This window comes from Lissotriton helveticus, chromosome 10 (assembly GCF_964261635.1).
Source record: "Lissotriton helveticus chromosome 10, aLisHel1.1, whole genome shotgun sequence".
NCBI lineage: Eukaryota > Metazoa > Chordata > Amphibia > Caudata > Salamandridae > Lissotriton > Lissotriton helveticus.
The window spans coordinates 880,531,600-880,555,097 of NC_136071.1; the positions used below are offsets into that span (position 1 = coordinate 880,531,600).

Below are 23,498 nucleotides of genomic sequence, written 5' to 3' on the forward strand. Positions count from 1 at the left end.
TATTAAGTGGTCATAATGCCTGCATTAAACGGGATATATTATGCAACCGTCTTTCTATGTCCTTTTGCCATCCACCATCCATGTGCTTCTTTCTGTGTGTCAACAGCGATGGGGTTGTTTAGGCATGGGTGCCTTTCTTTGTGATGTCTGTGCGTGCTTGGGTTCATGCAGCAATAGAGTCAACTTGTCTGTTTACAAGGGGCCTTTATGTGTTTTTGCCTTTGAGCATGGATTCCTAAGGGTTGTGTGCATGGCTACACTTATATTTGTTGTTTGTTTGACGGGGTCTTATATGTCTTTTGGCTTGATTTAATGGATGCCTTTAACTCTCTTGGTATGTGGGTGAGAATGTTTGTAGATCATTTGATATTTGTGTACGTTTGTGCACCTAATTGTTATTTACCTGCATGCCTTTATTTATTTTGTACTGTGTGCATGGATTATTTTATCTCTATGTTTGTGGGGGCCATCCAGACTGCTGATTAGTATTATAAAATGGCAAGGATGGTTCAACATACCAATATAATTATTCTTAGTAAAAGAGATTTTTTTTTTTAACTAAACGTTGAGTAGTCATTGGCCTTTCTCTCCATTTTGCTCCCAGAATGTGAGTTCATCTGCAGAAGTAGCTAATATTTAGATGGGCAAGAAACCTGCATCACTTACTACCAGTCATGTATCCATCGAATTGTTCAAACCCTGTCCATCTATCTCTTTGTTCAATTATCCAACCCACATTCTTATCCATCTATTTGTCTGCATGTAGTTGTTTGTGATTGTATGTTTTCTGTGGACACGTGTCAGGGTGTATACATGTGCGTTTGTGTTTACTGGGGCCTATATGTTGTATTTTTGTCAGTGCATTTATATCGGTCTATGTGAAACGAACCTTTAAGTTTATTTCTCAGTGTGCAAAAGAGTGCATGGGTCTGTTGACAGACCTGCACGAATGTCTGTATTTCTTCTTAAGTGCAGGTACATGTTTTGTGTGCTGAATGTGTGCATTCACTAGTTTTGTCTGTTGAAAGCGTGGTTTTAAGTCGTATTCTACTGTGTGCATATACTACACAAATGGTGAAAATATCTTTTGTCAGTCCATTGTAGCTTCTTGCAACTGGCCTCTGTTGTTCACTGTCTCCTACCTGATAATATACCTAAAATTATAGCACTATTAGACCTTATGATCCCTGGCACATCAACATGATGAACATTCAGAAAACCAATGCTCCTCTGTGGCCGGCATCCGATAAACACTGCTCCATCTCAGGGCTAGACTGACCACTCTGCCACTTTGCTCTGAGGCTAAGGGGCTGTTATCAGAGCAGGATGGGCAGAACTGATGCAATTATGCTCCCATTCTTCTCATTAGTGAGTTCAAACTGAGGTGGCATGGTGAGCGAAAAACGATAGATTGGGTTGCGGCCAGAGGGAATACCAGAGGCTGAGATTGGTTCAAGCATTCCATCCATCATCTTGTTGTTTTTGCATTTGACACCCAATTCTCTCAGAACCTCCTGTACTGTGGAGCTGGTTTAGCATTTTTGTCAGCGTTGAATTTGTTTTTCGGCTGGAACAGCTTCCAGGACACTGGCCTAGTTTTATACTCAAGGTCTACAATTTTAAGGCCTTAGTACAGAAATCAAAGGATTACATTTTAATGCGCTGAGCATTCATAATATAAATATTCTTGTCACCTCAGGAGGAAGAGCTTTGCTTTATGTGAACTGCTTGTTGTGGCGGCTGACCAGTACACATTCATTCAGTGTCCACCAGTCCTCTTCTTTGTTCAATAATCAATGACATAGATGCAGTGTGACCGACCTCTGTTAGTCTGTTAGGCTTTTATGGTGAGGAATCAGGCTTACTTATAAAATGAAGGGAGCAGGATTTACAAGCATGATTGAATGAATAGAGATTCATAGATCACACAGTTACTTGCAGAAGGGTGCCCTGGCACTAGTAGAGAGCGGTGACAGCTAGGAAGTTAGGTGCTACTGAAACGCCAGGGTTCCAACATCTTTCTGAACTGATAATGGCTTGAAGTGAGACTGATGTGTGCTGCAAGAGAATTCAAAGAGCGTGGCTACCAGGAAGAAGAAAGCAAGACTGCCAGAGTGAATGCAAGAGACGGAAGGACCTGAGATGAGATGTGCATAAGAGGAACCATGAGCATGTACTGAAATGTGGCAGCAGTTATGTTGAAGTTCAACATAGTCGCAAATGGAGAGTATGGAAGAGTTTTGTATGGATTGGCTGGAATTACCTTTTGCCCATGCTTGAGTAATCAGAACCATATTGGGGGGTAAAGTTATGTGCTTGACGGGGGCCAGTAGAGAAGACAAATAGTAATGCAAAGAGGTCTGAGGAGGTAAGGCAGATAGAATGTAGGGAGACAAATACATTAAGGTTGGTGAAAAATGGGGTTCTAGACTGTGACCTGCTAAGTGAGTAGCTGAGATGAGAGTGATCTAAAGCAGTCCATAGGCGAGCTATTACTCAGATAAATGTTTAAGTCGGCAAGTATAGTAAAGTTGCCATCATGTAGAATTTAAAGGGACAATAAGTCCGCAACTGAACTATTGAAGGTGGATTTAGGGCCAGAAGGTTGGAAAAAAAGGACTGCGGGAAAAGAAGAGGTAGGGGTGAGCTGTAGGCTGAACAGGAGGTATTCATCATGAAGAAGGTTTTGAATACCTGCAAGTACAAAGTTATGACCTTGGGTCCAAAATATATTAGCACTTGGTGAATTATAATGGTGCACCTCCCCATCTCATGCTACACTCTCCCACTGTGCACCCTCGAATATTGTCCAAATTGTAGATGCGGTACCTCTTTGCTCCTTGCCAGTCAAAATTATTGTGCTCTCTCAACGTTTTATTCTTGAAAATGCAATCATTGCCTATATTTTGTGTATATGCACTTGAATAGACCGGTGGTGGCGATGGTGTTAAGCAAAAGGTAAAAGGTGTCATGCCTAATTTCAGAAATCTAACATGTTCAATATGAAACGTTATGTCAAAGGCTGTAGACCTGACCTACTTAATGCGACAAGCATGTGTTAAAGAGAATAGGGTTTTAAGAATGGATTGCGATTCCTTTGTGCTGAGGCCTGTACGCAGGCATTTTGGTACATGTAATCTCAGAGTAACACAGTAGACAATGGTTAAGGTTTAAAAAACTAAGGGAATGAAAGATGCACACAGTAATAATACGTGTTAGGCTCTCTTAGTAGTGGCAGTATTTTGATTTACCCACTGTAATTCTGTAACGTGTACTTTTGACAGTATGCCTGATGGTTGCGTTGTGGAAAGCTTACACTCAGTACAGTAGGCTTCAGTTGAATATGGGGACAAGCGAATGATAAAAGTTAGAATCCTGATTGTTTATAATAAAGTTGTGATAAAGGCCGTAGGTTTGCCATATTTATTGTGAAAAGCAAATTTTAAAGGTAATAGGCATTTAAGTGTGGATTATTACTCTGAATTAAAGCCTACAGATATGTGTCTTGCATGGAATCTCACAGATTACCTTAGTAGAAACATTTTTGGTGCTGGTTACAGCCTCTAACAAACCTTGGGTATAGATCTGCAGTATCGTAATCCTTATTAAGTAATATTATGAGAGTTGTAGTTTGCTTTATCTCTACTAGAATTTTGTATACATTTGTAAATGTATACCTGGTGGTTGCCATGTGTGAAAGCCTACACTCAGCACAGTAGGCCTGAGTTGGGTTTGGTAACAAGCCAATGAGAACAGGTATAGGCTTAAGTGATGTGTAGAGAAATGTTATGCCACATGCCATAGGCCTGGTCTTTTTGTCATGGAAATGTATGACATAGGCAGTAGGACTCGATTATTTATTGCGAAAAACATATGATAAAGCCAATTGGCCTTCAACAGTCAATTATCACAATGTGTTATAGGCTGTAGGAAGGGGTATGGTTACATGTAATCTCACAGATTACCATAGTAAGCAAGGGGTTTGGTGGTGTTCATCCACTCTGACAAACCCACAGAGTAAAATTTCACTGTGAAGATTCTAAATAGGCCCTATTGAGAGGGAATTAGTATTGTTTTTCCAATTGTAGATTTGTTCATATTCATGATCTTATAAATGTATTCCTTTATTGTTGCCAGTTCACGTTGGTTTCCCTCCTTCACACTGTCTCAATTTCCTCCCTGTCCCTTGTGCCCTTTGACTTAGCACTCCTTCTCCCCTTGTTGGGGAAAGATCCAATTTCTATATACTGGAGTCTCAGTGATCCCTCTTAGAGAGTCCACAGCGCCAAGGGAGCAATTCACAGTTGAGGTATGGTATGGCACCCCTTGCCAAAGCACTCCCTCTCCCCTTGTTGGAGAAGGAACCAGTAGGTAGGCCTTGGAGTCCCAGAGACCCCTCTGAGAGAGTCCACTGCGTAATGGGAGCCTCACGCAACGGTGATGTGGGAAAGATACCACTTCCCCTATGATCACTGCTTACCGGACCTTGGACGTGGCTTTTGCTCATCTACCGGTTTGTGCCCCCTTCACCCTCCTCTTTCATGCTTTGTCTCTCACCCTCCCCCACCTCTTTCCCCTATTTCATTCTTTGTCCACTTCCCCAGCTCCTATCCCCTCTCCCCTGAATCTCTTCCCTTGCCTGTTTTTTTCCCCTTACGTTTATGTCTTTAATTTTTTTCTCCTGACATAACATGTTACTACTACGCCTAGCCCCATGTCTCTTGTGCCCTTTGACTAAGCACTCCTTCTCCCCTTGTTGGGGAAAAATCCATTATTTACACTCCGGAGTCTCAGTGAACCCTCTGAGAGAGTCCACAGTGCCAAGGGAGCCACTCACAGTTGAGTTATGGTATGGCGCCCCTTGACAAAGCACTCCCACTCCCACTGTTGGGTAAAGATCCAATAGGTAGGCCTTGGAGTCTCAGAGACCCCTCTGAGAGAGTCCACTGCATAAAGGGAGCCTCTCACAACGGAGATTTGGCCACTTCCTCTGGGACCACAGCTTACTGGACTTTGGACGCAGCTTTTACTCGTCTACTGGTTTTTGCCCCCGTCACCCGCCCCCTCCTCTTACATGCTTTGTCTCTCCCCCTCCTCTTTCCCTCCTTCATTCTTTGTCTATTTCCCCTGCTCATACCCCCTCTCCCCTGAGTCTCTCCCCTTGCCTGCTTTTTCCCTTACGAATATGTCCTTATTGTTTTTCTCGACCGATCATGTAACTATGTAGCTTTGCTCTGATACTGTGTAATCCTTGTAACGATGTAACCTGCAACTATGGGCTGATACTCATGTAAAGCGATCTGATACCTCCGGGTCTAGCCAGCGCTCTATAGAACCTTTCAAATAAAATAAATAAATTAAAAATAAAACGCACTTCATTAGGCCTGTGTTGTATATATTGACTTGCCATTAGTAAACGCTGGAGGCCTTATTAGGTCACAGGGACATGTTATGTCAGATTCCTTAGATGGAATCTGTTCTTAATGCCCTTTTGATAACAATACAAGTAGGCCTACTTATTTATTGTGAAATGCTTTTACACTATGCTAAAGCTTATAGGCAGGTATGTGTTCCATGGTATCTTGTAGATTACCTTAGCAGGTAAGGGTTTTAGTGTTGATGGCCCCTCCCGAAGTAACCATGGGAATAAATAACTTGCACTATGGTAGTCCTTATCAGGCTCTATTAGACAGGCTTTTGAATTGTTTTCACAACTGTTTTGTCCATATTTGTAATTTTATTACAGTATGCCTGATGATTGTCTTGTGGGCAGGCTTATTCTCAACACAGTAGGTCAACATAGTAGGTCTGAGTTGATTATGGTGACAAGCTATGATAAAGGGTATTGGCTTGCTTGTTTATAATAAGTCATGGTAAAGGCAGTAGGCCTATCACACTGATTTTGAAAGTCATATGTTAGTCAATGTGCTTCAAAGGGTAGATTGGTATTAATCTGTAATAACGCCTTCAGATTGATATGTGTTTTGCCAGGAATTTCTCAGATTACCATAGCAGGCAAGGGTTTTGGTGCTGGTTACCCCCTGTTAGAAATGGAGGTCTTTAGTTGGCAGAGGTAGGTAGCTTTGTCCAAATAGGGGCTCTTGCTTCTAGTCAGGGTAAGGGCGATGCACTTCTCAAATAATCCCTGCTCACCCCCTTGGTAACTTGGCACGAGCAGACAGGCTTATCTCAGAGGCAGTGTGTAAAACATTTGTGAACAGATACAGCAATACAGTGAAAACACCACACATGGACACCAGACCAGTTTAGAAAAATAAGTAATCTTTTAATCTTTATCTAAACCAAAATTAGACCAAAGGACAAAAATCCACAATACAGTTATCAAGATATTCTCAAAAATAGGTTATTCACTAAAATAAAGTTTGTAGCAATAAATACCTCCACCTGGAGGTATCACATCAAGACAGGTGAAAATCCCAAAGGACGGCGCCGACAGCAAGGTGTGCGGCATCAGGCGCGGAGTCAAGCAGACCCCCAAAGAACAGTACCTTGGAATTGATGAAAGCAAAGACAGTGCACGGCATCGGGGAGGTGATGCTTTGTTGGCGGTGGCTTTTCCTTATGACCCCAGCGGAGGTGAAGCCTCGGTCCCTTACTGCGGTGCAGGGGAGGTGAGATGTCGGTCCCTTACTGTGTCGGGGAAGTGATGTCATGGTGGCAGCAAGACGGCAGTTCCTCACAACGGTGCAGTGTCGATGGATTCCGGAGTCACCCACGTCGAGTATTGGCTCTGCATCGTTGAAGCACCTGCGTTTTGAAGTCGGGGCTGCGGTGTGTGTCTGGACAGTGCGTTATGGATGTCATGACCAGTGTCCTTGACTCCAGTGCAGGCAGCGACCTTGGTGACGGTTTTGGAGTTGATGCGGTGCAGCGTCAGCATGTGTCGGGCCGTAGGTGCAAGTCGGGCGGTGCATCATGTTCTTCACTATCGTTGCCCACGGCTTCGGTGCAGGTTACGGCATCGCTCGTCAGTGTTGCAATTTCCTTCTATGGCAGTTGAAACAGAAGAAATGAAATCTTTGTGTCCCTGAGATTTCAGAACAGGAGGCAAGCTCAATTTCAAGCCCCTTGGAGAACCTTTCCTCAAGCAGGTTACAAAGCAAACAGCAAAGTCCTTTTCTCCTTTCCTTGGCAGAAAGTAGCCACCCCAGACAGCAAACAGCAGAGGGTCGGTATTTCTCCTCTTCTCCTTGGCAAAGGTTCCTCTTGATTCCCAGAAGTGAGTCTAAAAGTCTGGGGTCCAGGTCCCTCTTTTTATACACAAAAACCCTTTGTTCTCTGAAGGCAGAGAGTGTCTGTACCCAGCCCAAACTAGTTCTGTCCTCAATGGTGCAGCTTCCTGGCAGGAGGTGGAGACAGCATTGTTGAAGGCAGACGAGGCCCATTCAGGTGAAAGGAAATTTCCTCCCCCTACTCTAAATGCAGCCCAGTTCTATTCAGTCCAGGTCTGACTCATCAGGCTCTCTGGAGCCACTGCCTATCTCCAGCCCCTGTCATCCAAAAGCCAGACATGCAATATACAAACTTAGCAGAGGCACACTGGATGGTTAAGCAAGAAAGTACCTACTTTCTGAAAGTGTTTTTTTCAAACACAGAATGTAAAAATCACCCTCACTAAAATATGCATTTTAACATTCTGAGTTCAGGCATACTAAACTTTATTTTTCTACCTTGTTTCCATGGGTAGGTATGTTAATAAGATCCTAAAAGCAAACTCCCCATTCTGTCCTATGGGAACAGGTAGCCTTGTAAAAGTGAAAAACAAAATTGGCTGTTATTCACTATCGGGACATGCCACACACATAAGGGCATGTCATACCTTTCACATACACTGCAAACTGCCAACAGGGGTACCTTGGGACTACCTTAGGGGTGTCTGATATGTAAGAAAAGGGAAGGTTAGGTCCTGGCAAGTGAGTGCACTTGCCAAGTCGACATGGCAGTACTAGACTGCAAACAGGCTCTGCAATGGCAGGCCAGAGTTACATTTACAGGCTATTTATGTGGGTGGCACAATCAGTGCTGCAAGCCCACTAGCAGAATTTGATGTACCGGCCCCGGGCACACACAGTGCACTGTACTAGGGACTGACTAGTAAATCAAGTCAGCCAATCATGGAAACACGAATTCATGATAACAATATACAGAGGGAGCACTTGCACTTTGGCACTAAGCAGCAGTGTCAAATTGCCCAAAGCAAAACGGAGTCCAACACACAGCAAAAACAAAGGCAAATGACAGTCAGAATCCTTCTTATGCACTTTTTGGATAAAGAGACGGTATCTGTAATTTTTTATACTATGGCCCTGATTCACAAAGGTACACTTAAACTTTTGAGTAAGCTTATTATTTTTTCGATATTCACACACAAACTATTTAAAAGTAACTTTACGACTGCGGTGACTCTGCAGTCGGGGCTTCAGCTCTGCTCATGAATAATAGGACAGGCCTGTCTTTTGATGTGCCGAGTTCTTCGCCCCAACTGCGGTGTCTCCACAGTCCTAAAGTTACTATTAAATTGTTTGTTAGTGAATGCAGAAAAAGGGTAAACTTACATAAAAGTGTAAGTTCACCTTTGTGAATTGGGTCCTAATTAATGTTATGACTGTAAGCTTAACATTTGTATTGTGGGGTAGCTTGAGCTCAGTACGTGAGGCTTCAGTTGGATATCGTGACAAGCCAATGATAACAGCTAGGAGCCTAATTGGTTAAGTAGGAAAAGATATTTCCAATGTCGTAGGCCTGATCTCTTTATTATGAAAACCTTTGCTATTGAGTGTGAAAGTTTTATGCATTTAAGGGGGAATTATTCTTTCTCTGTATTAAATGCTACAAATGGGTAATTTGCTGTATGACGTGTCACAGACTATCTTTGCAGGAAAGCATTTTGATGTTGGTTAAAGCCTCTGATAAACCCTAGGGGTAGAAGATTTGCACTGTAATTATTCATGCTTGAATTTCTTCTTGACTATCTGCCAGGATCTTGTAAAAAGAAAATCATTAAATAATAACTACATCCATATATATATAAATAGATATCCATATGGCCTTTAAGGTAGCTCTGTACACCCATTGGTCTGTTTGAGTATCATTTATACACTCCTTCCATTCATGAGAGAGGACAGCATGCGTTAATTGTTCAGTCCACATCAGTCACTGGCTCTTGTCCTGCGAATGATTGTATTTCCTCATCATATGTGTTTATCCATTCAATGGCAAAAACCAGAACCCATGGGGCAATAAAGCAGAAATGATTATAGGGAGCTATTGATGGATTAGACTGAAGCAGTCTGCTTATGATAAAGGGGCAACTTGTAAGTAATGAAGCAATAAGACACTCAAGGCAACAGTAAGCTGCATGGAGACAAAAAAGCCAAGAGACAGGAGAAGTACACCATATTTGACCTAAATAGAAATAACCCTTGACAAAGCCAATAGTATGCTTTTTGTATGAATAAAATGGTTCATTAATACACAGAGAAAAAGATACCAAATGTGTAGAATTAATTCGAGCCCATTGAAAATGCCAGTATACACGACAGCAGTTCAAGCTTCTCTGACATACACAGAACAGCTACAGGACAAGTTGCAGCAATGGAAACATCTCTCACAAAGAGCGAGTGCAGTGCAGACAGCAGCTCTGTAAATGTTTTGCATAACAAATTCATGGTACAGCACAGACAGAAGCAGTGCAAGTTTTCACCACAGTCAACAGATGCAGTTCCAGCAGCAGCAACAATGCAGCACTATCAGCAGGGTTGGATTGGGGACAGAAAATAGGGCCAGGCACTATAATAAAAGTGGCCCCATTAGTAGTTTAGTAGCTAAATATTGGCCAATGTTTGCAAGTTGGAGCAATTATGAATTTGTGTAAATGTACGCTGTATAAGTCTTTTGCAAAGTATAGAACATGGCATGGATTTGCTATGTTTGGTTTGATATAAGGGAAATTAATAGCAACAACCGGTGAAGAAGACTACAAACAGGCCCACAAACAGCCCAAAAAATGTCCCACACACTTACCTATCAGACAAGCCCATCAACCACTGCCCGATTTCCCTATAGGCAAGCCCAGCCCTAAATGCACGGTTCCCTCTTACTAATTGTTAGAAATGGGTGTCTCTAGTTGCCAGTGGCTTGCACCCTGTCCAAGTAGGGACCCTTCCTTGTAGTCAAGATAAAGGAGTTACACACCCAGATAATCCCTGCTCACCCCCTTGATAGCTTGGCACAAACACACCGGCTTATATCAGAGGCAATGTGTAAAGTATTTGTGCATAACACACAGTAAAACAGTGAAAACACTACAAATGGGCACCACACTAGTTTAGAAAAATAAAGTATCTTTATCTAAACCAGACAAGACCAAATGACAAAGATCCAACATACACAACTCAAAACATGACTTTTGAAAGGTTTCAAGCAATTCTGCCAATAGAACTCTATTGAGGCGATGATTTGACACGAAGAACCTCCGATGCGTCAGAATCCACAAGATGTAGCAGCCGCAGAGGGGGAAGCGTTATAAAGCACAATGATGCATTGGTTCCTGAGTACACAGGGAGGCGATGCATCAGGTCTGCTAAATGCAGGAGAAGTGTTGTGTTTAATCTGGTCAGTAGGGGATAGTGATGGGTAGAAATCCAAGACGGTTCTGGTCTTCAGGTGATACATGGGAAAAACTTTGCGCACAGGGGCAATGCATGGAAATCCGGATGTGCTTTAGGTCTATGCTGAAGCAGCAAACAGGCTCTGCCTCGATTTCTTTAGCCGTAGTCTCACGATGCGTTGATTCTTTCAACCGCACAGCAGGGCCAGCGTAAGAGTCAGTGCGGGAGTCTCTGACTTCGGAGACACAGTGCGCACAGTGCGCTGAACTCTGGCTGTGGTGGTTTCTCTGGCCCCTGACATGCGCTGAATTGAATTCTTTGGCGCATGGCGCTGTGCATGAAATCTCTTCTGCATGGTAGTGCTGCATCAGAAAAACAGGTGCTGGAAGGGTGATGCATCACTTTTGATGGTTTCAAGCGTCTCTTTGCAGCAGGAACAGCCTCCATGGGTCCAAATGGAGGCATGCACATACAAGCCCTTGAAGAAACTTCACAAACAGGGTACAAAGCAAAGTTCACTCCTTTTCCTCTCCTAAACATATGCAGCAATTGCAAGGCCTACCCAGCAAAGCAACACACAGCGAAGGGGCAGTACTCCTCCTCACAGCTCGTCTCCTTGGCAGAAGTTCCTCTTGATCCAGAAGTGTTCTAAAAGCCAGGGATTTTAGGTCCAATACTTATACCCCTTTAGGCCATTGAAGTAGGAATTATTCAAAGGATTGTCTTTGTAGTGCACAAGTTCTTGTCTTGCCTGGTCTTTGCTCCAAACACACTCCATGGGGTGGAGACAGCATTGTGAGAGGTCGGGCAAGCCCCATTCAAGTGCAGGTGACAGCTCCTCCCATCACTTTAGCTCAAGAAGGCCCATCAGCCAGGTGAAGGGCCTTCAATACATGTTGGGCACATCTCAACTCCCTTTCTGTGACTGTCTAGAGTGAATGCACAAACAGGCCTCTGTCAGTCTAAACAAGACATTGATTCCACGGGCAGGCAGAGGCACAAGATGGTCACAGCTCACGTACCGCGACGGGGTACCGACGGAGAGAGCGGGCCCTCTTCCATGAGCTGTTGCCAGGTCGAGGTGAGGCCGCTTATCCAAAATGCTATAGTAGATTCAGTAAAATCCTACAAAGATATTTACAATTACTGGTTTGGTATCATGATTTTACTGTGGAATTTTCACTTCAACACATCAGCAGCTTTAAACCAATGGTCCTGATGAAAGCCTAGATACCCACAAGAGATCACTAAGGCTGAAACATGTCAACCTTTTTTCAACAACAAGCAATTTAAATCCATATTGCTCGCTGCACTGTTTTTAACTCTACCAGTGCGAGCAATTGAATAAGGTGTATCGTTTTGCCCTCACTAAGTAGTTTTAATCTCACTACTTCTGATTCACTTTTCCTTTGCACTGTGTCCTCAATACACTATCATTCATCCATGGGATTTTAGCATCCTTGTGAGTGTAGAAACACCCTTAGAACATCCTTGAGTTCCCTCCTCACATTGAGGAGGTTGTAGGACTAGGTTTTCCCATTGGGAGGTGAAACCCATATGATGAAGCATGCCACCTTTGGTGGGTGAGGGTATTCGTCCTGAAAGGGATCTCTTCCATGTGGAGATTTTGTGAGACTTTAGTCTGTCATCTTTGAACATTCTGCGTACTAGCACAGACCCAAGGAATTTTTGTGTTTTTGTAAGCAAGACAATGCCCACTTTCTAAAATTGCTATTTTCAAACACACAATTTAACAACACCACCTTCACTAAAAGATGCATTTTTAAATCCTGAGCTCAGAGAGCCCAAACTCCAAATCTCTAGTTGTGCTCATCACATCATCAGCAGTGCATTGTGGGCGCGCGAGTTATAGTTAGCACAACTAACTATAACTGAGGAGTTTCTATGGTTTTGTACGAGTGAAATGTCCAGCTAACTATAACACTCATGAAGCCTATGTTTTTTTCAGTGAATATATATATATGTCTATATATATATTCATACTCCAACAAAGTGCCACCACACCTGCTGAACTCTTTGCTGATGGGGTGCACCCATCATGCAAAGAGTTCGGCAGGTGTGGTGGCACTTTGTTGCAGTATTATATTCGAAACCTGCCAGAACCACCATGGCTGTGAAAATTAAATATGTACCTGCTGACAGCAAGTTGGGGCATGACTGCATGGCAAGGTGGAAGTCACTGAGACTGAGCACCTTCAGGTACAAAACTTTGAATGGGTAGTATGCAGCATATGAATGGGTTATCATGCTATGCTAATGCTTCCCAGAAAAAGGAACAGTGGAAGTATATGCTATTAGTGCATGACTAAAGAACAGTGAGGAACTTGTTCCTATCATCACTGAGATGTAAAAACGTTACAATGACTGTAATACATTTGGATCAATGACATGCTATGATGGAGACGATACAATCTGGAAGGACGATTGTGTAATGGTGGTCCTTTCTTATTTCCACTGCAGGGGAGCCGATCACAGTATTTAACCACCTGCACATAAATGATTAGTTTCACAAGGGGCATTTGAGAAAGGCTTGATGCCGAAACACGTCAGCCCAGTCCAAATAAAATGAACATTAAACCCACAAGAGTGCTCCGGTTATGTTCCTGGTGAAGGGGCTTTCGTGTATGATATATACATTACCTACTGGCGGTCGCCAGTAGGTATATATAGTTAGGATTTTTTCTCTATGGGTTTTTTGAAAATTCTATGTCTAATAACTTTGGCGTTTGTGGACGGAATTGGCTGAAATTTTCAGGAAAATGGCACATTTTGTTTCTGAGCACCCCTTGAAAATTTGGGGGGGGTTCGTCCAGTGGGGGCCGAGAAAAAAGGGGGGTCCCAAAACGTGTTTTTAACATTGAGTTTTCCATAGGGCGGTTGGCCTCACTTTTAGCCCGAACGGCTGAATGGATTTGCACGAAACTTGGCAAAATTGTAGGGACTGGTAGCCCGATGTGCCTTTTGTAGGTCTCAATATATGTGCTCCAGTGGATTTTGAGAAATTAACGTTTAAAAAAAGATATATATCTGTAACAGCGGACCGGTTAGCGCTCTGGTTCGCGGACTTTTCGCGCAACGGAGCTTTGTGAAGCGAAGCTGATTGGTTCTCCGGCGTCTGTCAACATTCCAAACAGTCCGTAGCGGCCGCCATCTTGTCTCTCGGTAGGATCGAGAGACAAGAGGAGGTCAAAACAAAGGGGGAAATAACTATAAGGGGGCATAGTAGATCCTCGCTGACCCCCTAGGTTTGATGTGGAGGTTTTAAAAGGGCCCCGCGGGGCAAAAAAAAACCAAAATAATAATAATCGAACGGCTGAATGGATTTGCACGAAACTTGGCAAAATATTAGGGACTGGTAGCCCGATGTGCATTTGCTAGGTCTCAATATATGTGCTCCAGTGGATTTTGAGAAATTAACGTTGAAAAAAAGATATATATCTGTAACAGCGCTCCGCTTCGCGTACTTTTCGCGTTACGGAGCTTTGCGAAGCTGATTGGTTCTCCGGCGTCTGTCAACATTCCAAACAGTCCGTAGCGGCCGCCATCTTGTCCCTCGGTAGGATTGAGAGACAAGAGGAGGCCAAAGCGAAGGGGGAAATGACCATAAGGGGGCATAGTAGATCCTTCCTGACCTCTTAGGTTTGATGTACCATTTTGCCAAGTTTGGTGTAATTCCGTTCAGCCATTCAGGCTGTAGACGTATGTAAATGTCCTATGGAAAATTGCATGGGGAAAACACATTTGAAAGTGTTGAAATTTAGAACCAATTAAAATGTTACTTTGGTTTTGTATTTGTGTGTGATGAAAGTTAATTGGTTATGTATATATGTCAAATGAGAGGAAACCACAGCCATTTTGTGATACTACTGTCTGAGGTACATTTGTGAGGAATTTTTGGTGGTGAATTTCTGGTGTTTGATTTACACAGTACTAACACTTCTCCTACTTTTAAAAAGGTGAGTTGTTAATTTGTAAGGGGAACTATGTTGTACACTTGAAGATAATTTGAAAAATGTTTTCTGTTATTTATTTGCAGTCCTTCTGTTATACTAAATACTTGATAAAGTTAGTTTTATATTATGTATTACTAAAGACGATAAATGAAAGTGATTATTTTTTTCTGCAATTTACAGCAAGCAATTTCAAAATAAAATGGCTCACAATGAAGAGACCGTGGCAATTTCTTTTGAATTGTCCAACACATTGATTGAAATTGAGAGCACCAATAATGAAATATTGTCACAAGGAGGACATGACTTGTATGATTCCATTAGATTGATTGAAATGGACAGCACCAAGAATGAAATATTGTCACAAGGAGATGACTTGAATGATTCCACTACATTGATTGAAATTGAGAGCACCAATAATGAAATATTGTCACAAGGAGGAGATGGCTTGTATGATTCCATTAGATTGATTGAAATGGACAGCACCAATAATGAAATATTGTCACAAGGAGGAGATGACTTGAATGATTCCACTACATTGATTGAAATTGAGAGCACCAATAATGAAATATTGTCACGAGGAGATGACTTGAATGATTCCACTACATTGATTGAAATTGACAGCACCAATAATGAAATATTGTCACAAGGAGGAGATGACTTGAATGATTTTTTTGATCAATCTCTTGATGGCGAATTTATCGAGTGTTTGGAGACCATAGAGTTACAAGAATCATCATTGGAGACTTTTAATGAGGACATTGCTGATGAGGACATGTTACTAGTTCTTTCAAATTTAGAAAATTCTGAAGAATAAATTTATATTTAGAAATCAAAAATTGTTTGAGACATTATTCATTTTTATTTTTAATTTATGAGGTTGTAGCGAAGTGATTGTAGTATAAAATGAGACTTATAGTATAGAGTGCAACATTTTTATGTTACATGGTAAGTTTACTCATATTTACTTCCCTTCTGCCACTATATTATCTCCAATGTGTATTTGACATGTCTTCTTCATCTCCGGCCTCCTTTCTCTCACTGTGTGTCTCCGATGCATCTTATCGCTGGTATTTTGTGTAATTACAGAAGAGAGTAAAATAAAATAGTTCGGAACGTGAAAAGGGGGCAAAGTAGAGTACTCCTCACCCCCTAGGCCTTTTTAGGCGGTCCCAAAAGGATCAGTTTCTGCTTTCCTGAGAGATTATGGTATGAGTTCCATATACCACAATAACTTGCATTACAACATGCAAGATATCTATCTCCTATTACCAACTTTTGGAGATATTCGCGCTAAGCGCGAATATCTCCAAAAAGTAACACCTGCCCTGAGCAGTTCTTAGCCATGTTATCCAATGGGAGGTGGATAACATGGCTAAGAGTATTAGCTCGGTAATGCATGAATATCGCTGAGTTTTTAGCGATATTCATGCATTGCGGCCGTTTATTATCGCATTTGCGATAAACCTTGATAATAGTAAGGTTTATCTTCGATAATTTCTGACGATGCTTAGTGGTAAAAAATTGGTTGGTAAGCATCGTTAGCGATAAATATCGCTTAACTTTGGTAATATGCCCCAACGTCTGTTAACGTTCGATTCGAAGGAAATGAGGAAGTGTTGAAAAACATTGTCTGCGCCATCTTGCCTTTTTTGAAATGCCACACTTTTGTCGTGCACGGCAGCCATTTTAGATGTCTTGACCAGACCCACTCTCTGCACGCTGTCGATTCGTAGCATGGCTCCTCACCCACGCAAGCATCTTCCCTAGGCACTGGTCACCACCGCTCTCTGTCTTATGCATGGGCAATAAACCTCCCCCCATCTGCGCTGCTCTTCCCTGAGAATCACACTCTGTGCCCGCCCGACACCTCCCTTTCGCCCTATTCACTACCGCACCCTCTGACACTCCTCTTTCTCTGTGTCCGATTGTCCAGGCTATCAGCTAGCCCTGCAGATGTAGTTTATGGCCCAAGCTGTAAAGAATCACCCCTCTTCAAAGGAGTTATAGTAGATCAAGGCCCACACTCGATGAGATCCGTCACACCACACGTGTTCCTACTATCTGAAAACCATCCTGTATTGTGATTGGGGAGGGGACCGAGCCTGAAGCGGAAGATTCCAGGAATGACTCTTTGTACATCAAAGTTTTTACAATTATGTGTCACATTAAAAATATATAGCACTCCAACAAAGTAGTAGGAATATAAAACTTTAATAACATATAAATATATACAACAAAACAAAAACAGTAAAAACATTTAAACAACGAAGAGACCGTGGCAATTTCTTTTTAATTATCCAATAGATTTATTGAAATTGACAGCACCAATAATGAAATATTCTTGTCAGTAGCGGTCTGTTGTGCGAATAGTTCCAAGGCAGCAGAACGCGCTGAAATCTAGATGGCACGAAAGTGATGTCTAGTAAGTTGCCGCCCAGCAAAAAACGGCGTGGGGCGCCGCGGGGGTGAGTGAGTCCAGTAGGCACCACAGCTATTCTTACCGGCATTGCAGAATTACTGCTGGGGACAATGCCTGTGCTGTAGCAGGGTCACAGGAGAAACAAAAAGGATTCTGTTGAAGATGTTGTTGGTTTTCAATTTGAAAACAGTTCTGGTGTCAACTGCTATGCTAATGTAGTGGTTAATGTTTTGTTTTCTCTAGAAAATGTAAAAGAGGGGGAGGCAGTCCAAAGTTCCGTTAAAAGGGCAAAGGAAAGGATCGGTGGTTTGAACTATCAGTCAAAAAGGGGAGGGGGTGCAATAATTTTTCCTACCGGGTCACACTGTGCTTTCACCGGAAGTGAGGTCTGCAGGATTGTAGTAATTCAAAGTGAGGCTGGCGCCAGCATGGGAGCGCCGACGTCCCGCGGATACAGTTTCGTCACTCCACGGGCGATCATGGCAGTCATTCCCCATCGGGGGTCGGAGACTCCCGCGGCTCCTCTAGAATCTTCAAGGTCGTGGAGGACTACGGTGGTGGAGTCAACCAGTGACCGGGCCATTTCTTTATGTTGGGCCCGCTCTTGCCAGGTCGACCGCCATTTTGAGAGTTCGGCAGCTACCGGCGATCGCGGGGTCACATGAGCAGACGGGCTCCACCCTGCCGGGCGAGACGTTGCAGCATGGCCACAGTGGAAGAACCGTTATCTAGGTCGTTCCGAAACTGTGCAGCACTGTAGTTGTTAGGATGCCACCGCCTGGAGCGCTGAGGGTGCAGCTGGGAAGTCTCCACCTGGGGAGGCGGGAGAGGCCTGTTCGCACCGTCTCTCCCTCCCAGTGCACCCCACGGCGTCTCGCTTGAGATTTGTTATGGCCGGACCAGGCGATGAGGACGAGGGGGGGGTCGGAGGCATGTGCAAGACATCCCCCCCCAGTGTTGTCGCAGCCATTATAAAAGAAAGAAGTGTCCCGTCCGTCTTCGGGCCGGGCTTCCGGTGGATGTCGGCCGGACGCCCCTGGCTCTGGCCCCATGAACGGGTTTCTTGGTTTATCGGCTGCAGCCGGATCCCGTCGGCCTCGGCCCCCCGACCGTTGGTGGTCGGACCGGAAGAGCATGTGGCGGGACTACCTGCAACTCTCAAGGGCCACCGCGGCCGGACTGGGAGAGAGAGGGGAGGGTCGATGAGACATTCCCCCCCCCTGCAACTGTTCAGCGTTGTAAAGGCAATCCCCTGGCCGGGTCCCGCTGGCCTCGGCCTCTCCTTCGGCTACACCCTACGTTAGGATCTCCTGGCCGAGGCGTGGCAGCAGGACCTGCCTTATATGGGCTGCTCCCGGCTGGGCGTAGCCGGAACCCTGCCCCACCTTGGAAGTTTCCAGAGTGGGGGTGGATGTTCTACTGACTTGCATTTTCCCTAGTCTATCGATTTTTTTGGCGTGGCAGGCGGTGGGACAGCGAGGGGTGATTTGGTTTCTCTTACTGTTTTTCTGGTCTCTCACCACTGGCATATTTTAACGTTTTCTTGTTTCTAGGACATTAATAGGTTTTATCATTACGTTATGTTATCGTTTCTTTGTTCGTTGTTTAATAAAAGTTCATGTTCATCAGTGGCCTACTGATTTTCGTTTTCCTATTTTTTTCTTTCCAGGTTGTTTCATGGTAAAGTTTCTGTTAACAGGATACAGTGATCACTTCGTTATTATTGCATATGTCCTTTTCACTAGGGGTGCTCTCTGGTCGGGCCAGATGACGTATCTCTAGTAAATGGTCCGGGTGAAAAAGGTGCATCAATCAGTGGGGAGTAGATAGGCATGACAGATTACAACGGGGGAGAACGGTCCGCATTACGTACCCTTTCACTACTTGCAAAGATTTTCCTACGTTTATTTGCAAACAGGGAATACCTCCAAAAAGAACTAATTCCCAAACAGTCAATGTTCGGACAATCAATCAATCAATGAGGAATGAAATAGGTACGACGTGTTAAAGGCTTGCGTTACCTACCCTTCACTATCTGCAAAGGGAGATAGAATATTCCTATTCTTCCTCGTTTGCAGGTAGAGAAGATCCTTAAGAGAATTAACTTCGAACAATTCAATGCTCGATTGAAACAATCAACAAGGGGTACTGTGAACACAAATGAACGCCGCTTATATACATACGCATTGCTATTTTCAACAGGTTGTTCCTAATGTTTCTATTTTAGCGAGGTCAAAAGAGATCCCATTAGTGGCCTACTGATTTTGCTCGATTCCTTTTGTTTTTTTACACGATTTTTCGCTATCTGCAAAGACTAAACAGAGTATTGCGACTCTGTGCTTGTTTGTAAATAGAGAATGAACCAAAGAGAACAATCAATCAAATGGAGAGAGAAGCAGGCACGACGGATTACAAAGGGGGAAAGGGCTGCGTTAACTACCCTTCACTATCTGCAAAGAGAGAGTACTCCTAATAGAAATGAGGGGTGGGGGGCAGCAATCAAAGCAGATCAGTGTGCATAAACACGAAAAAAAAATTCTTACCACGTACTTGACATTCGACAGCTTATGATATTTGCTATTAAAAAACCATTGAAATTCACTGAAAAAACCATAGGTTATAGACCATATATAGTTAGGAATTAGCATTTACAAAACCTTGAAAATTCACTGAAAAAACCATAGGTTATAGACCATATATAGTTAGGAATTAGCATTTAAAAAACCTTATTTTACTCACACAAAACCATTGAAATTCCATATATAGTTAGTTGCACTAACTATATATCGCGCACCCGCAATCCACTGCTGATGATGTCACATATTACATCATTCATGACATGGTCAGTGACATCACTGATTACATCACTGATGACATCTCAAATGACATCACTGATGACATCACTGATGACAACATCCAGTGACTATGTTTCTGTAAAGTTAAAATATGTCTTACATATTGAAGAATGAGTGGATGTATAAGTGTCTGAATGAAGGTTTTAGTAGGTGCGTGATTGACTGTATGAGTGAGTGATTAAATGCGTCTTACTGAATGCACGGGTTAGTGACTAAACTGTCTGAAAGTGTGCATCAGTATGTCTGTTGTTGTGCAAGCTGCTGCATGTGTTGATCAGTAGCTATATAAGTAGCTATATGGGTTATTGATTGGTTGCACAAGTATTTGTATGGGAGACTGAGTGTGTGTATGGCTGGCTGGGAGGTGTGTGACTCTGTGCAGATCAATGTGTACTTGTATCAGTGATTCTATAAGAGAGTAACTATGTGTTAGTATATGTTTCAAAAATGTAAGGTGTTCTGTGTTTAACTGTATAGATGAGAAAATGGAAGTGTGATTGATTCTTTTCAGGACTGACTAGGTGTGTGAGTAACTCCATGGATGAGTGGCAGAGTGTGAGTGTCTGTATAGGTGTATGAGTGCATATGATAGTGTTGTAAAGATGAGTGATTGTATGTATGAATGATTGTATGAGTGAATGTGTGTGTAGACATAGGAATCAGTGAGTGCGTATGTAGTAACTAGTATTGGTGTGTCAATGGTTTCAAAAATGATACTCTCTATTTAACACTGGGTGTAACGGAGGTTATATTACAGTGTGAGGAGATGCATTGTATTATGACATGAATGATATCATCAGTGATGTGATCATTGATGTCAAGTGAGATGTCATCAGTGATGTCATTTGAGATGTCATCAGTGATGTCATCAGTGATGTCATTTGAGATGTCATCAGTGATGTAATCAGTGATGTCACTGACCATGTCATGAATGATGTAATATGTGACATCATCAGCAGTGGATTGCGGGTGCGCGATATATAGTTAGTGCAACTAACTATATATGGAATTTCAATGGTTTTGTGTGAGTAAAATAAGGTTTTTTAAATGCTAATTCCTAACTATATATGGTCTATAACCTATGGTTTTTTCAGTGAATTTTCAAGGTTTTGTAAATGCTAATTCCTAACTATATATGGTCTATAACCTATGGTTTTTTCAGTGAATATATATATATATATTCATATACACATATACATAGAGAGAGAGAGAGGAGTATTTATTGTTTTTCAGAATTAACAACAAATAATCAATTTATTTTCTTTGAAATGTACTATGTTTGGTTTTTGTTTTCCCATGAACAACCAAAAAACGCCGGAAAGTGTCAAATGCACTACTGTGTCACATTTAAACATTCAGAAATATATGCGTGGAACATTTCCAAATGGCAATATATTTAAGAATGCATGTGACTATTCCTTAAAAGTTGCAAATGTTGCCACCATGCAGATGTATTCCTGAAATTATTTGTGAGTTTGAAGAAAACTGAACATTTCGTAAATCTATCCCACATTCCATACTGATATCTACTTAACGCTCTAGTGAAAATAAAGCATAAATAAATTAATAGGAGTGTTGTACAGTCAATGCATTACGTATTTGATTTTAGAGTATTCTAAGATGTAGGTCATATAATAGGCATGAAAGGTAATACGCTTACTACATGGTATTACCCAGGGTTAAGATTTTTGGTTAAATAAATAAGGATTATTGCACACCTACATAATTTCCCCCAATTATTCCTGTAGATGGCTCACTCAGTACACTATAGGGTGAAGGAACACATTTCCAGGGGTCGGTTTTAGCTCCCTGTCCATCACTGTGTCATGGCGTGTGATGTGGAGCACACAGTGGTGTAGCTTGACCTTTTGCTGCCCGTGGTAGTCCCTGCGTTTGCTGCCCTGCGACAGCCACAGGTAAGTGCGAAGAAGGGTGTAGGGGGGACAAATGACGACCAGGGTAAAAGTGCCCTCCCCCAAAACTCGTGCACCCGAGGTGGACCGTCCCCGTGTTACACCACTGAGAGCACAAAAAGCCAACAATGATGTGGTATTTCCACAGCAATCATAGGAGAAATGTGAAGTAAGCGGAGCTGGTATTCTTGTAACCACAATGTATCATTTTACTGAAAATTGACTCATAACAGTCTTCAATTTCCATTCACTGTTGATTAGTGATGCTGGCATTAAAAGTATGAAGTATTAAGCAATAGATGCTGAAATGTTATTTGCGCTGTTTTACGGTTGATTAGCAATGTTCTTACTCTTACTAATTGAAACATGAAGCACAGCAGGTGATAGCTTAACTAAATAATTAGAGCAAACGAGCTGAAAAAAGGATGCTGCCAAATGGAATGAAACACCTTCAGGAAGCGATCTGTATTAGATGTTTCACAATGGAAATCTACAGTGTGGCAAGGATCCACGTTTATATGGGTTTTTTAAATCACTAAGTAATGAAATAGAATCTACCCTGACATTGTTTTCAGTTTTGAATTTGCGACTCCATTATCTGTTAAACCTACCCATTTCTGATGCATTGCAATCAGCGCTAATGTTGCACTTTTAGGCACAAATAACAGGATATGGTAAGTCACTTGTGGTAAATTGATTGGAGTAAATAGAAAATAGTTTCTTATGCTAGAAAATTTCTGCCTACTTACTGGTTTTTGTAACAAAGATTTTCAATGTAAATTTGCTTTCACCTTTCCAGTTTATCGCTGCATGGCGAGATAATGTCCACTGTATTGAAAGTTCATTTTGACTCAAATCAAACTCAACCAAAATTGAAAATGTAAACACCTTTAACACCCATAAGATTAAAACCTCTTACCCAAGTCTGCTGCTGCAAAGGCTTGCCAAATCCATAAATCTTTCCAGTTGAGTTGTTTTTAAATAGTGCAGTTTCTTTTGAATGTTAAAGAAGAGCCAGTGGAGTTCTCAGAGAGTGGGTGTAATCCTGTTAAATATCTGGAGAGCTATGATGAGACAGTCTGGTGAGGAGGAGTACACTTTTAGAGAGGCGAAGTGGGATTCCAACACAGTTGTCTGCACTTTCATTACATTTTATAAGAATCAGACCTCTAGATCAGTTCTGAAGTCTGATTCCACAAGGAAAGAAATTACTTTCGGCAACAGGGCAGTTGGTGGCATGTGATTTTCATCTTTTGAGTCAGATGAGTCCTTTAGTCTTCAGGAGGTGTTGATGTGGAAGCAAACAGATGTGGAGCTGTGGATCAGCTGGGGTGTAAAGCCATATAGATTTATCGATAAGAGCCAGTGCTTAATTTATGGATGGTTTCAGTTTTGTAGGTGAAGAGGACATATTTTGATTTCATTCAGTTGTTAGGTTACTTATGTATATGATGAGGAACATGTGCAAAATGTAATGTCTAACACTACCCCAGTTACATGTTGCCACCTACTTATTACATCCTGGTTTCTGCAGCTTATACACACTAACAAGTTATCCTTTCTATAGTACCTCATGATTGAGGTCTTTCTGATGCATTAAATACAAATCAATTGAATTCAGCTGTTCCTTTGAGCTAGGTTTGTGATTTACCAAACCGAAAAATCTCAAAGGCTGAATTTCACACATCACCGCAGGAATAACCAAT

General features: G+C 42.3%; 1 protein-coding gene across 1 annotated transcript in view; it reads left to right on the plus strand.

Annotated features, from left to right (window-relative positions):
- Positions 1–23,498, plus strand: part of MYRIP (myosin VIIA and Rab interacting protein) — a 1,796,584-nt gene that overhangs the window by 166,154 nt on the left and 1,606,932 nt on the right. The gene's annotated exons all lie outside the window — the stretch shown is intronic.